At 34.6% G+C, this 12,372-nt stretch overlaps 1 protein-coding gene across 3 annotated transcripts in view; it reads left to right on the forward strand.

Moving 5' to 3' along the window:
• Positions 1–12,372, forward strand: part of CNTN1 (contactin 1) — a 364,883-nt gene that overhangs the window by 118,813 nt on the left and 233,698 nt on the right. The window contains exon 3 of one of the 3 annotated variants that reach the window (XM_046011118.1): positions 2,254–2,352. The exons of the other annotated variants lie outside the window; for them this stretch is intronic. The gene's annotated coding sequence lies outside the window, so the exon portion shown is untranslated. The remainder of the gene's footprint in view (positions 1–2,253; positions 2,353–12,372) is intronic. 3 annotated transcript variants of the gene reach the window in all.

Here is a 12,372-nt window from a genome sequence, read left to right on the forward strand (position 1 = left end):
CCACACCTGACAAGTAACATTGTAATGTTTTCAAATTTTCTATTTTTAAATGAGGTATTATCTTCATACAAAATTGCTACTGTAGATGATTAAACTGATAATACTCTTGGCAGGATATTAATCCTTAGCTATAACTTCTGTAATTTTTTAAATGTTTGAGATCCTCAATCTTCTGTTTAAAGAATAAAGAATATTACTCAGGGGGGCACGTGGGTGGCTCAGTGGGTTAAGCCTCTACCTTCAGCTCAGATCATGATCTCAGGGTCCTGGGATCGAGCCCCCCATTGGGCTCTCTGCTCGCAGGGATCCTGCTTCCTCCCCTCCCACCCCTGGCCGCCTGCCTCTCTGCCTACTTGTGATATCTGTCTGTCAAATAAATAAATAAAATCTTTTAAAAAATTAGATAAATATTATAAAATAAGGTCTATGTAGTTCACTTGAATTATATTAAGTTAGAGGCAATATATACAAATGTTCAAATAGAATCTTCCCAGGGTAGAACAAAATATTATGGAATATGAGATATACAATATACATAGTAATTGAATGGTTAATTTCTCAAACTGCTATTTAGAATATTTTAGCATAATCTTGATCAAGTAAATGAAATGATCTTTTCTATAACCTAGAGGCATGCTCTTACAAGCTTTGTAAAGAAGAAATAGTTCTCTGAACATCCCTGAACTCCATCCCTGTTGTCATCAGCACTCATCTATTACCCTCACAGGCTGATCTCACTTGCTACTGGTTTATTGACTGGAAGTTACTGTAATCATGCTTCCTCCAAGGCTGAATTGCTCTCTGTACAGTATAACTGTTAGAAACCTTGGTTATACTCTGACAGATTTTCTCTAGTCTAGCCCCAAGCTATGAACTTGAAGGTTTCACTTCAGTCTTATAAATAGTCAGGTGTGACAACATAGAACTATGATAATTGCGTGTGTGTATGTATGTGGTAACTATATGGATATGAAAAGAGGCTTTGGAAAGACACATTAGGTTTCCAAATGACCTTAATAACATCATATTTAGTCTTCTTTTGGTGGTTAAATAAAGCTTAATTAATTTTTACCCTGAAGATACTTGGGGAAATAGATAAGAGTTTATATACATTTGCCATCTTACATGGCTTTCCCACCTTGGTATTTTTTACAAAAATTATTATGACATTTTAAAATGCTACCTGTGTTATCCCTCTAGCATAATGAATTGCATATTTTGTTTTAAAGCCCACTTTTTTGAGGCAGTGAAAAAAGAGTAACAGAAACAAACCATGGTGTGTTCTTAGAAGCTTAAATACTAAAAGAAAGGACCCTCAGAATTACTGACACTCCCAGAAAAAAAGGTGCTTACCATCCAAAATACTTAACAATGATGAACATATGTACCCACTGTGATGTTTAAAAAAATCTCTTCCACATTATTCAAATGAAAAATTAATTAAAATCTTCTGAGAAAGGTTGTCCATATGAATCCAGGTAAAAATCTCCTATGATGTGTAACACACATCTCTCTCTTTATTTATTTATTTTTTTCTTAATTTTCAGTTTAGCCTGTTGATTTTTCAGAAAATGGCAGGGAAAAAAACCAACTCCGTATATCTCACTTATAATGTAAAATATTCAGTCTAAATCTTCAGAAGTATGTCTTTTGAATAAAAGAAGACAGATACTACAGTGTTTCTGCCAGAGAGTCCAGTTTAAACATTCTGCAGCATGCAAATGTTATCTCGTCTATGTGAGTCTTTTACCCGCGTGGATGTTGCAGGGTTGGAGCCTTCTGCCTGTGATTTAGGTTGTAATTTTATTTGTGGAAATAAACCAATTGCAGAGCTTCAGTTGTCTTAGCGATGAGGTGATCAATAGCCCATTACTGGATAGAACAGCAGCTACAGGAAGTGCATTGAAGATTTTAATGCATGAATTATGCATGCGGTGCTCATTCTTTAGTCTCCGAACAGAATGACAGGGTTTGTGAAGTCGCCTCAGATAGTTTCTTGCATTAAGTGACTGCAGTGAAATGCTTAATATTTTCAGGCATAGAAGCAGCATTGACTCGGGCCAGCCGAATTTGGAAGATGTAAATCCCCCAGCTCCGAGCACAGAATGCTTTATTTGAAAGTATTGCTATGTAGGGAGCCAGTTCACTGTCATCTAACCTGCTCTCCCCAGAAGGTTGGCTGAAGGATGGGAGCGGCTGTGCCTGCCTCTGAGGTCACAGCTTGAAGTCCTTTTAACTTGCTTTCTGCTGCAGGAGAGAGGCGTGTTGTGGTATAACTATCGCTGCATTTATTGAAATGGACAATTTGCAATAAATACAATACTCAGAACAAGAGACAACTCAGCATATCAGGTAAGTGCAAGGTTTTTCTCTGGCTTAGGTCATTGTAAGTGAGAATGTGCTGAGTTAGGATAACGGTGATGCAGTCAATATTAGTAAGGTTGACTCAGACCTCGGTATTGCGATGCAGCTTCAGGGTTCTGAATTGTTTTGTTAATTGAAAGGTGACTTTTTTTTATATTTTTGACAGTGTGGTGCCATAAGGGTATTTTATTTGCATGCAAAAGCTTTTCAAGAATGTACCAGAGCTTAGATGTATGTGTCTTGGATAGATAGAGCCTGCAAATTGGGGAGGGGCAGCACTGAGCATGAGCTGAATCAATAAAAGAATTATCTCCTTCTGGAGAAGTTTGAGCAGGGCTGTGGTATTCCTTTGGCTCAGATTATTTCCTTTATGTCAACATTTTCAGATTATGGTGAAAGATGTTGGTCGACACCCCAAAGGTTTAGTCCTTTTCCCAGAAGTAGAGGATAGCACTGAGGTACTCAAATTCAAATACTGTGTTGCATACAAATTGAACAGATGGAATTGAAATAATTTGGAATAGCGTGTCCTTGAAGGAAGACCTTGTTGTCAGAAAGCAGTTTGAATTCTACCTGGAGTGCTTTGTTTTCTTTCCTCCTGTCCAGTGTGCCTTACTATTAAAAAAAAGAGTGGATAGATGGTATATTCTGAAATTTACACCAAAAAAAGTTTTATTTTTTTCTTGATGTTTTAAAAATTAAGTTTATATAATTGTAGAACCTACTGTATAAAAGCCGAACAAAATTCACAAAAACTCTGAAAAAGTGAAAAGTAGTAATAATAATATACTACTATATTTGCCAGTCTTTGTGAATTAAAGCTGCTTGCTTAAATATCATGGCAAATAACTAACAAATATGTAAATGATATGCAGTATGATATGAATTCCTCGACCTCTCTTTAGGGTGGGAAAATAGCATTAAAGAACATTTAGTAGGAAACTAGATATAGTAAAATGTTTCAAAGATGATTTTAAACAGTAAATATATACAATTAATATATATACACTATTAGTATATATACACATATGCATATATGTACACATGTTTATACACACCTAAAAACACTATCATATATAATTTGTAAAGCATAATATGTGTAATATAACATGTATGTATATGTACTTCCTCAAGTATGATGCTAAGTTTTAAAAAATGTTTGCTAAATAATCTATCAAGATCCACTAATAGATGATAAGTATGCTTTCTGAAATAGGTATCCCTTATTAAAAGAAAAAGGGAAAGAAATATAGAACAATGATAATAAGAGCACAGGAAAACACTTTTCAAACATTTCACAATGTATTTCAGTTCTGCTGCGGTATTATTCTATCAAGTTTCCTTTCAGCTGCCTGGCAGTATGGTGGCACAGAACTCACACTGTAGAACGTGTTTGAAATGCAAAACTGAGCTAGTTTAGGTACAGGAGGAAACTCACACATTGAGTTTTTCCTGGGGGGCGGGGGAGAGGATAGGAAGGAGAAGTAACTGCCTATGCATGTTCAAGTTCTCCTGATGCTGAGTCATGGTGTTCAGTTCTGCTCAAATACCTCCTGGCTGAGGTGGCCCCTTAACCGCTGGTAAAATGGAATTGAAAGGAAAATGGGAAAGAATGGAAGGGGCAGAAACTTAAAGATATTTATTGCTTAGCAGCATACTAAATTCTGAGTAATGAGTATAATGCAGCTCTACTCGCTGGAGCTGGCTGAAGTGACAGTAGGAGAAGAAAAGCCCCCCATGCTGGATGACAAGACCATAGCAGTAAAATTAATGGACTAACATGGTGAGATTGTATGAACAAAGGGGTCCACATAATGTTGCACTTGTTCATCCTCTCTGCCATCGTTCTACTCTCAAACTTAACCCGAGCCACTTCTCAGTATCACTGAAAATACGTGATGGTGAAGGAGTATTTCCAGGATCATGTGAGGGAAATCTGGAATGAGATACTCTCAGTTCCCAGTTCCCACAGTAGTTATAATTAATTTTTATAGATTGTCAGTTGGGAGAAACTAACAAGAGATTAATGAGGATTTTTGAATATTAACCACAATATATGAGGTGAGATGCCAAAATGAAGTTAGATAATGATTATTATGGCAAAGCATAGTTGTATTAGATGCAGTTAGGAAGGAGACTGAAGATCCAAAAAGAATATAATAAAAGAAAAGAGGAAATGGAATGAGAAACCCATATAGCAGTGAAATATTAAATACAGGATTTTGAAAGAAAAATATACTGAATGAATAGTTGATACATATTATTAATGTACCTTAAAATCAATTTATAAGAATTCTGAAATATTATGATTCCCTAATATAAAGCTTAGTAATTTAATTTAAACATGAATTTTAAAGGTGACTTAATAGAGTGAGAAATCAGTTGAACATTTTAAAATGGTAAGCCATCAATTTTCTTTTTAGTATAAATATTTATATTAATGTTTATACTTATAATAAATCTAAGTAGAAACCTATCTATATGTAAAACTCTATATATCTCTATATGTCCTGTTTTCAGCATTAGCCATAAACTAAGATTGTAAAAAGTTATGAGTCATTTATTGGAAGAGTAAGGAGTAAAAGCATTTGAAGAGAGATAATATGTCCATTTTCCAAACTTGAAACACACATACAAATTGATTAAATCTGAGCTTATATTTTTGTGACAAGGATTTCTCCCCTGTATTTTTTTAAGATTTATTTATTTGAGAGAGAGAAGGTGTGGGGGGAAGGGCAGTGAGAGAGGAAGAGAGAATCTCAAGCAGGCCTGTTGAGCATGGAGCCCCACACTGGGCTCAGTCTCAGGACTCTTGAGATCATGGCCTGAGCCGAAACCAAGTTGTTGGATACATAACTGACTGAGCCACCCAGGGTACTTCCCTCCGCTGTAATTTTTAGTAAATAGTTCTGATGAGTTACAAGCTTTGTAAGAGTTACAGAAAGTTTTTCAAGTATGAATTTATACTGAAGAATGATACCAAGAAATTACATCTTATCTTTTCTGTCATAGTAAAAAATAATAAAATTTGTTCCTCCTTAAAATATATTCCCTAAGAAATTAGTTTTTGAAATATTTTCCTTTCAAAAATGCTCCTAAAATTTGACTCTGAGGATGTTTCATTTTAACACAGCTTCATACATGTTCATGCAGCAATCTCTTTCCTCTGATTATAAATATAAATTTCACTCTTTTTCATTGTTTTTAATCACTTTCCTCTCGTAAGACAACTCAGTATAATGAAGAAACATTTATTTAAGAATCCTCCTGTGTGCTTTTGCTAGGTTTTCTGTCTTCCTAGATATGAAAAAAGATAAGGAGCAGTGCTTTCCACGGAACAAATAATCCAATGTAGGTAAAAAGTGCAATATAGCACCATCCAAAATATTTGGTATAAAATGTTTTAACAATCATAAGACAAGGAACCATACTCAAAATTTTTAAATGGAGTCCAGGAGAAGAATATACATACGTAAAGGCATGGAAGCAAAACTTAATACTTTATATTCTAGTGTCAGGACTGAAATAGAGGAATTGGATAGGTCTAGTTGAGAATAAACAGGGTAGGAGCAGGTAAGAATGTAGACTTGGTTTTATAGTCATCGGACACTCACATATGTTATTTAATCCCTTTGGAGGAAAATTTAAGGCTCAAAAATTTTCGGACTCTTGAATCAGATGAATGCTGAACATTTTTCAGTGATTGTTAGTTTGATATTAATTATTATAATAATCTTGCCTTTTAGTCTGTATTCTCATGCTTTGCTTTGCTGTCCCTGGAGGGACTGTCCCTCCCAAGTATAGCCAATTACTAGACTTAGTGAACCAATTACCATTGAATTCACTTTTTCAAATGCAAAGCAAGCAACCAGGAGCCCACACCTTAAACTTCCTTCTTTATCAGTGTTCTTAGGCTCTAGCCAATGTCTTCTTGCCCTTATCACCCCAGGGACAAGTACCAGACAACTCCCGACAGCTCCAGTGCCCCCCAGAGCTTCCTGAAGTAATTCAGACTGGCCAATTCTAAATCCACTTACTCTGCCTCCTTCCCAAGAAAACCACAATAAAGGCTTTTGCTCATAGTTTTCTCCCTCCTTCTGTCTCCTGATTAGCCCTAGACCCCCAAGATTCCCTGTCTGGCCCCAGTCATGGTATGTCCCCTTTCTTAGGATCTGCCAGTGTAACAACTGCCTTCTCAATGGCAGACATCATCACATCTATTGGCTTTACCATACCATAATAATAATGAAACCTATATAATAATAAAACCTATATGAAAACAAACATGAGAATGTCTTAATATCTTTAACACCAATTAACATCAATGGAAAGGTTAATAATATTCCCAGTATTTAAAATAAATCAGTCAAGTCTTTTTAAAAAAATCATTACTGTTTTATTGAACTGCTACATTCAGATTTAAGGGTAAATCCTAAGTGAACCTCTTATAAACATAAGCTTAACTCTTTCGTAAGTTGCGGTTAGTAGAGGGAGGGTATATCCTCCAGAAATATGAATGGACAATTAGAAGTTTTCAGTATAATGACAAGCTACATAGGTCTAAAGTTTAATCATTTTTTCTGAGTCTGTTTTAACTTGTAGCCTATCTGCTTTATAAAAACAAGCATCTACCTTATCCAGCAACTAAATCAATGTCAAGGGAAAATGCCACCTTATGCTCCTAAAATATCAAATACTGAAAATGTAATTATCAAATGCTAGTTTTGTTTATATAATGTCTTTGGTATCCAATAAGTAGCACAGATCCTAATTAAGAAATATTTCTGCTACATTAAGCCTCCAAAATTGAATTGAATGGTCTTAAAAATGTGGTGTCCAAGAAAAGGTTGTTGCTAATCCGCAAATGCCAAACATTGGAACAATGAACCAAACACAATTAACCACAAGACTAACAAGAATTGAGCCACACAGAGGTAGTGCTCTGAAGTATATATACCAAAAGACAGCATTGATATCTTTCAGTGGTACACTGTATTGCTTCAAAACACCATCACTGAAAGAAATTGAGAACAAGAAATGACTTTGAAGGGTAGAAGAATTAAAAAATTAAATGCATGTTTGAACTTAATGGTTCTTAACTTCCCTTTCTACTCCAAGACTGTATATGTAATGAATGCTATCACAGTAGCCCTTTAAGATACGAACTTTTGAGAAAGAAACTCAAGGGGAAAATTGAAGATGATTTAGATGGAGAATAGGTTAGAAAAGACACTAGTCATGCTAGCAGATGGAAGGGCAGCAAGGTAGGTGGCTGAGAGGGAATCTGGAGGCAGAACTGTGCCAGAAAGAACATAGGAATTCAAACAGATGGAAGATGATATATTAGTTGGCAAAAGAAAAAGCTGGGTGACAAACAGGAGGATCTCTTGAAGAACTGGATGAGTAGGCAGCCAAGAGGTGAATTGGATGGACCAGTAATAAACAAAATAGGTCAGTATGAGGGCACCCAAGTTCCAGAACAAATAGGCAAGAATAGTGGAAAACAACTGCAATTTTTGCCTTTACGTGAACCTAGGGAATGACTTTTATTAATGATTTTTTTAAAGTGCTTTGAAATTATGATCAATAGTGATGATCTACGGAGGGAAAATTTTAGTAGAAAATTCAAAGGCACATACCGCTGAGAAATTTTATTCTGTAAAATTGTCATGAGCATGTAATTTATTTTTATTTCCTAATTTTATGTTTTCTATATTTGAATTCTGGCCCAGGCTTAGCTAATATTTGAGGATTTGGATGAAAAATAATACTGAGGGGTAATATAAGTAGAGAATAAGAACTTTAACCCCTACCAAAAAGAAAATTTGCCAGTCTATGGAAAATTTGAATATAATTGTATCTTTAGAAAAATTTCTTATATTGTATTATCTGTTAAAAGTGGTGATAGCAGTGCCTCAGTAAACATACAGATGATTACAAGTCTTCTAGTCTTTCTTCTGTCTTCAGACTTATCTACCTTTAAATTACTATATTCTTAGATAATTATTTATGCTTCCAAACATTAAGTAGAATTATTTAACATAGTTAAGTACCTTTTACATGACAATTGTCATCATTAAAAAACGTGCCAGGCACAGTAATGTTTGTATGAAGGCGCTGGCTTTATGGCCATATTTTTAAAAAGGTTTATTTATTTTAGAGAGAGAAAGTAGGCATGCACATGGTGGGGAACGTAGGGGAGAGGGTCAGAGGGAGATAATCTTCAAGCAGACTCCCTACTAAGTTTGGAACATGATCCCATGACCCATAAGATCATGACCTGAGCTGAATCCAAGAGTCAACTGAGCCACCCAGGCACCCCAGCTTTATTCCTATTCTGATTGACCTTCAGATAGATACATGGGTTCTAAGCAGAAGAGATACTTCTATTTGTCCCATATATAAACTTAGATCTAATACAACTCTTTGTTTTGTTCTCCCATCTAAACTATAAACATATATTTTTTTTAATGCATCAACAGAATTTCTCAGGTCAGTCCTTTTCTATCTATTTTACTATCCAAACCCCTTATGCCAAAATGCCTGAAACTTTGATCTTTATTGCCAGTGTGATCACTTCTAAAATATCTGCATTCTGGAGCACCTGACTGGCTCAGTCGGTAGAGCATCGACTCTTGATGTCAGGATCATGAGTTCAAGGTCCATGTTGGGCTTAGAGCTAACTTTAAAAAAATAAAATATCTGCATTCCAATTAATCCCACATAACAGAAGCAAGGATGATCTATCATGGTTATCTGGGATGTTTGACTGTTATTTTCAAGTGATGTGTGCAGTTGCAATTTTAATCCTCTGGATTAAACTTTTTTTTTTTAAGATTTCATTTATTTATTTATTCGACAGATAGAGATCACAAGTAGGCAGAGAGGCAGGCAGAGAGAGAGAGAGGAGGAAGCAGGCTCCCTGCTGAGCAGAGAGCCCAATGTGGGACTCGATCCCAGGACCCTGAGATCATGACCTGAGCCGAAGGCAGAGGCTTAACCCACTGAGCCACCCAGGTGCCCCTGGATTAAACTTTTGAGCACAAGGCTAGCAGCGATAGCTTCCCAAGTTCTAAGTAATTCTCTTGAGTTGGGGAACCATATTTGGCAAATGCTACACATATGCCAGACACTGTGCCAGACTTTGGGTATACAGGGATGAATAAAACATGAATCTTTCCATCAAAGAGTTTATATTCTAGTGGAATAAACAGATTTACATATACTAAATACTATGGCACAGTTTAATAGAGGGAATGATGTTATATCCTTGGATAAAAGATATGTATACTACCTTACATAGTTGTGACTCTCTTGAGGTCATGGAACATACTAATTTGTTAATTCAGGAAATGTTTATTAAGCCCCTTCTCTGCATAATGTCTATGCAAGGAGAAGTTTATTGTCTATTGCCATGGACAAAACAGTCTGTTGAAAAAGAGACTGGAGCAAACAGAAAGTTTATTGGACAAAGATAGTTCTTGACAAGATGTAAACCAGGTACAATAAGGGCATATAAATTGGGCTTTGGCCAAAAGTAGGGGAAAGCATCAGAATAATTTCTTGGAGGCAGCAATCAAAGGATAGTTACAATGGTTTTAAATAGTTGTATAATGGTTCATTTAATGTAGTTATAAAATAAATGGTGTTCACTAGAAAATTTAGAGGCTCACACTAAAAAAAGGTAGTTAATGAACACAGCTTGAAAGGATAAAGGAAGCAAGTTTTGTGTTTGATGCTGAGATAATTGCTTTAATACATATTCTTTTAATCCTTTTTAGAAGACTATGAGATTCTCACTTTAAAGATTAGAAAACTGAGATTGAGTTTATGCTGTTACTAAAACTCTAGGTCCAGGATTAGGAAATTAAAATCTCTCTGCTATATCCCCATAAGTTTGGTATTTTTTCTTTTTCTTTTTTTTTTTTTTTTGGCATTTTGCAAAAAACTTCAAATATCAAAGCATGTTAATTCAATGAGATCTTGGACTGCTATGTTCATAGTTTGTTCTTCTATCATTTATTTAACTAAAATGCATATAATGGAAAAAGTGCAAAGTTACAAGTTAATTTTTATTAAGAGATTTGTAATTAGAAGAAAGTCAAGTATGATTTGAAAAATTAACCATCCATAAACATCCTCTAAAAATAAAAGGTCACTTTGCTCAAGTGTGGAAAATTTGACTGATGGATAAAGGAACACAATGACACATGAGGAAATACATTTAACAAGATGTCCAATATATGGACCAGCTTAAATATCATTGAGTAGATTGATGGATAATGAGTTTTCAACAAATTTATGTTAGTTTATTATTGTTTCCTCTAAAATGTAAATTAGTGATAAGAATAATTTTATAGTGCTTTTCCCTGAGAGGGTCCTTTTAGAATTTTTTTTTCTTCTTAACCCCTTCAGGAGAAAATGTGGTATTAACCAGGCAAGTGTCCTACATATAATTGAATAATAGACTATCAATTTTGTTTTATTTATCATTGCATTGCCAGGGTCTATGAGCAAAGCAGGTGTTCAATAAATATGTGAAAAGTGAATGGTCACATGAATTACTGTTATCATATTTTATTAATTTGAAGACATTATTTTTAAGTCACACCATTAAATTAATAGACTTTGGTCAGCACAGTTATTATGTAAATGTACATACCAAACGTAAAATGAATCCTGTAGTAGGATTTTTTTTTTTAACAACAAAAATCTATCTTGATCTAATGTACACCTGTACCTGGACATCTGAATATCAAGTCAACAGTGTTAGTTTCTTTATGAGTGTGGTCTTCAATCTCAATGAAGACCAACTTTGCTATGCTTTAAGGAACATGCTTGGCAACCAAGATTTAGATATCTTTCTGTCTTGTAGCACCCTCTTTCTTACCACCTTGACCCATGAGTATATTTTGTGAGTTTTCACAAGGATTATGTTGTAAATGGTAAGTTCAGGTGATTGAGATGAATGTACAGTGTGTTGTTGTTGTTTTTTTTACATTATTAATTAGAAAATTACTGTAAAGGATTTGGTGATTTAAAATGCAAGTTGATATTCTATCCAGAAAATATTGTGGATATTTTAATAAAGAAAAATCATGTGTTAGGTAGAAGTTATGTTAATAGCAGAAATGAAAATAATTCAACTATTTTAAGTAACATTCAAAATGCTTTCAGACTACATAGGCACAATTATCACTCTGTTTTTGTACATATCTTCAGTATTTAGCACATTGCTTGATATATTGTATATAGTTGGTAAATATTTGTCATCAATTTATGATAATAAGGTCTTGTTGGCTTGTGTAATCAATTCATACTAGTTATAATCACATAGATCACAATGAGGCAGTAGCATTGTTAGGAAAGTATTAAAGATGGTGAATATATTGCATACTGTGACCTAGTCATAGCTAAATGACAAATTATATAAAACAATGTGTTCAGGAATAAATGGCCTGCAAGATAAACAGAGATCTAGGCCATAAAGAATGTGTCTTACTGCGTCTGGGGTTGTCTCATGTTGTTGAGGATGACTTGAAATAGTACGTTGTTTCTTTGAAACTTACTGAAGATGTTACATTCATGAGGGGAGTAGAAATAATCATAAATAATAATAAAGTTATTGAAAGACATGATTATTTGTGCCAGAATACTCAATTAGAAGAGAGAAAACATGGCCAACTGTGTGCATAGATATATTTGGATGAGACCTTTGCAGGGGAGCATGAATGCCAAATATTGTTGATTTTTAAATAAATCACTGTGTAGGAAAAAAGAAAATTCTTTGGCACCAGGACTGTTTTGAGGTTATGAAATATCATATCACATACAAATATGATGATTTTCTGTGTTCTTCATTGCAGTAGAATGTGGTCCCCACTCACAGAAATATTAATGCCTTTAAGTGAACCTCTCTTTTCATTTAAATTGAACTTTAACTGATGTTTCTTATAGTAGTGAGAAAAATATTTTTGGTAATCCAAGAGAAAGATTTTTTAGAATTTG

This window comes from Meles meles, chromosome 7 (assembly GCF_922984935.1).
Source record: "Meles meles chromosome 7, mMelMel3.1 paternal haplotype, whole genome shotgun sequence".
Taxonomy (NCBI): domain Eukaryota; kingdom Metazoa; phylum Chordata; class Mammalia; order Carnivora; family Mustelidae; genus Meles; species Meles meles.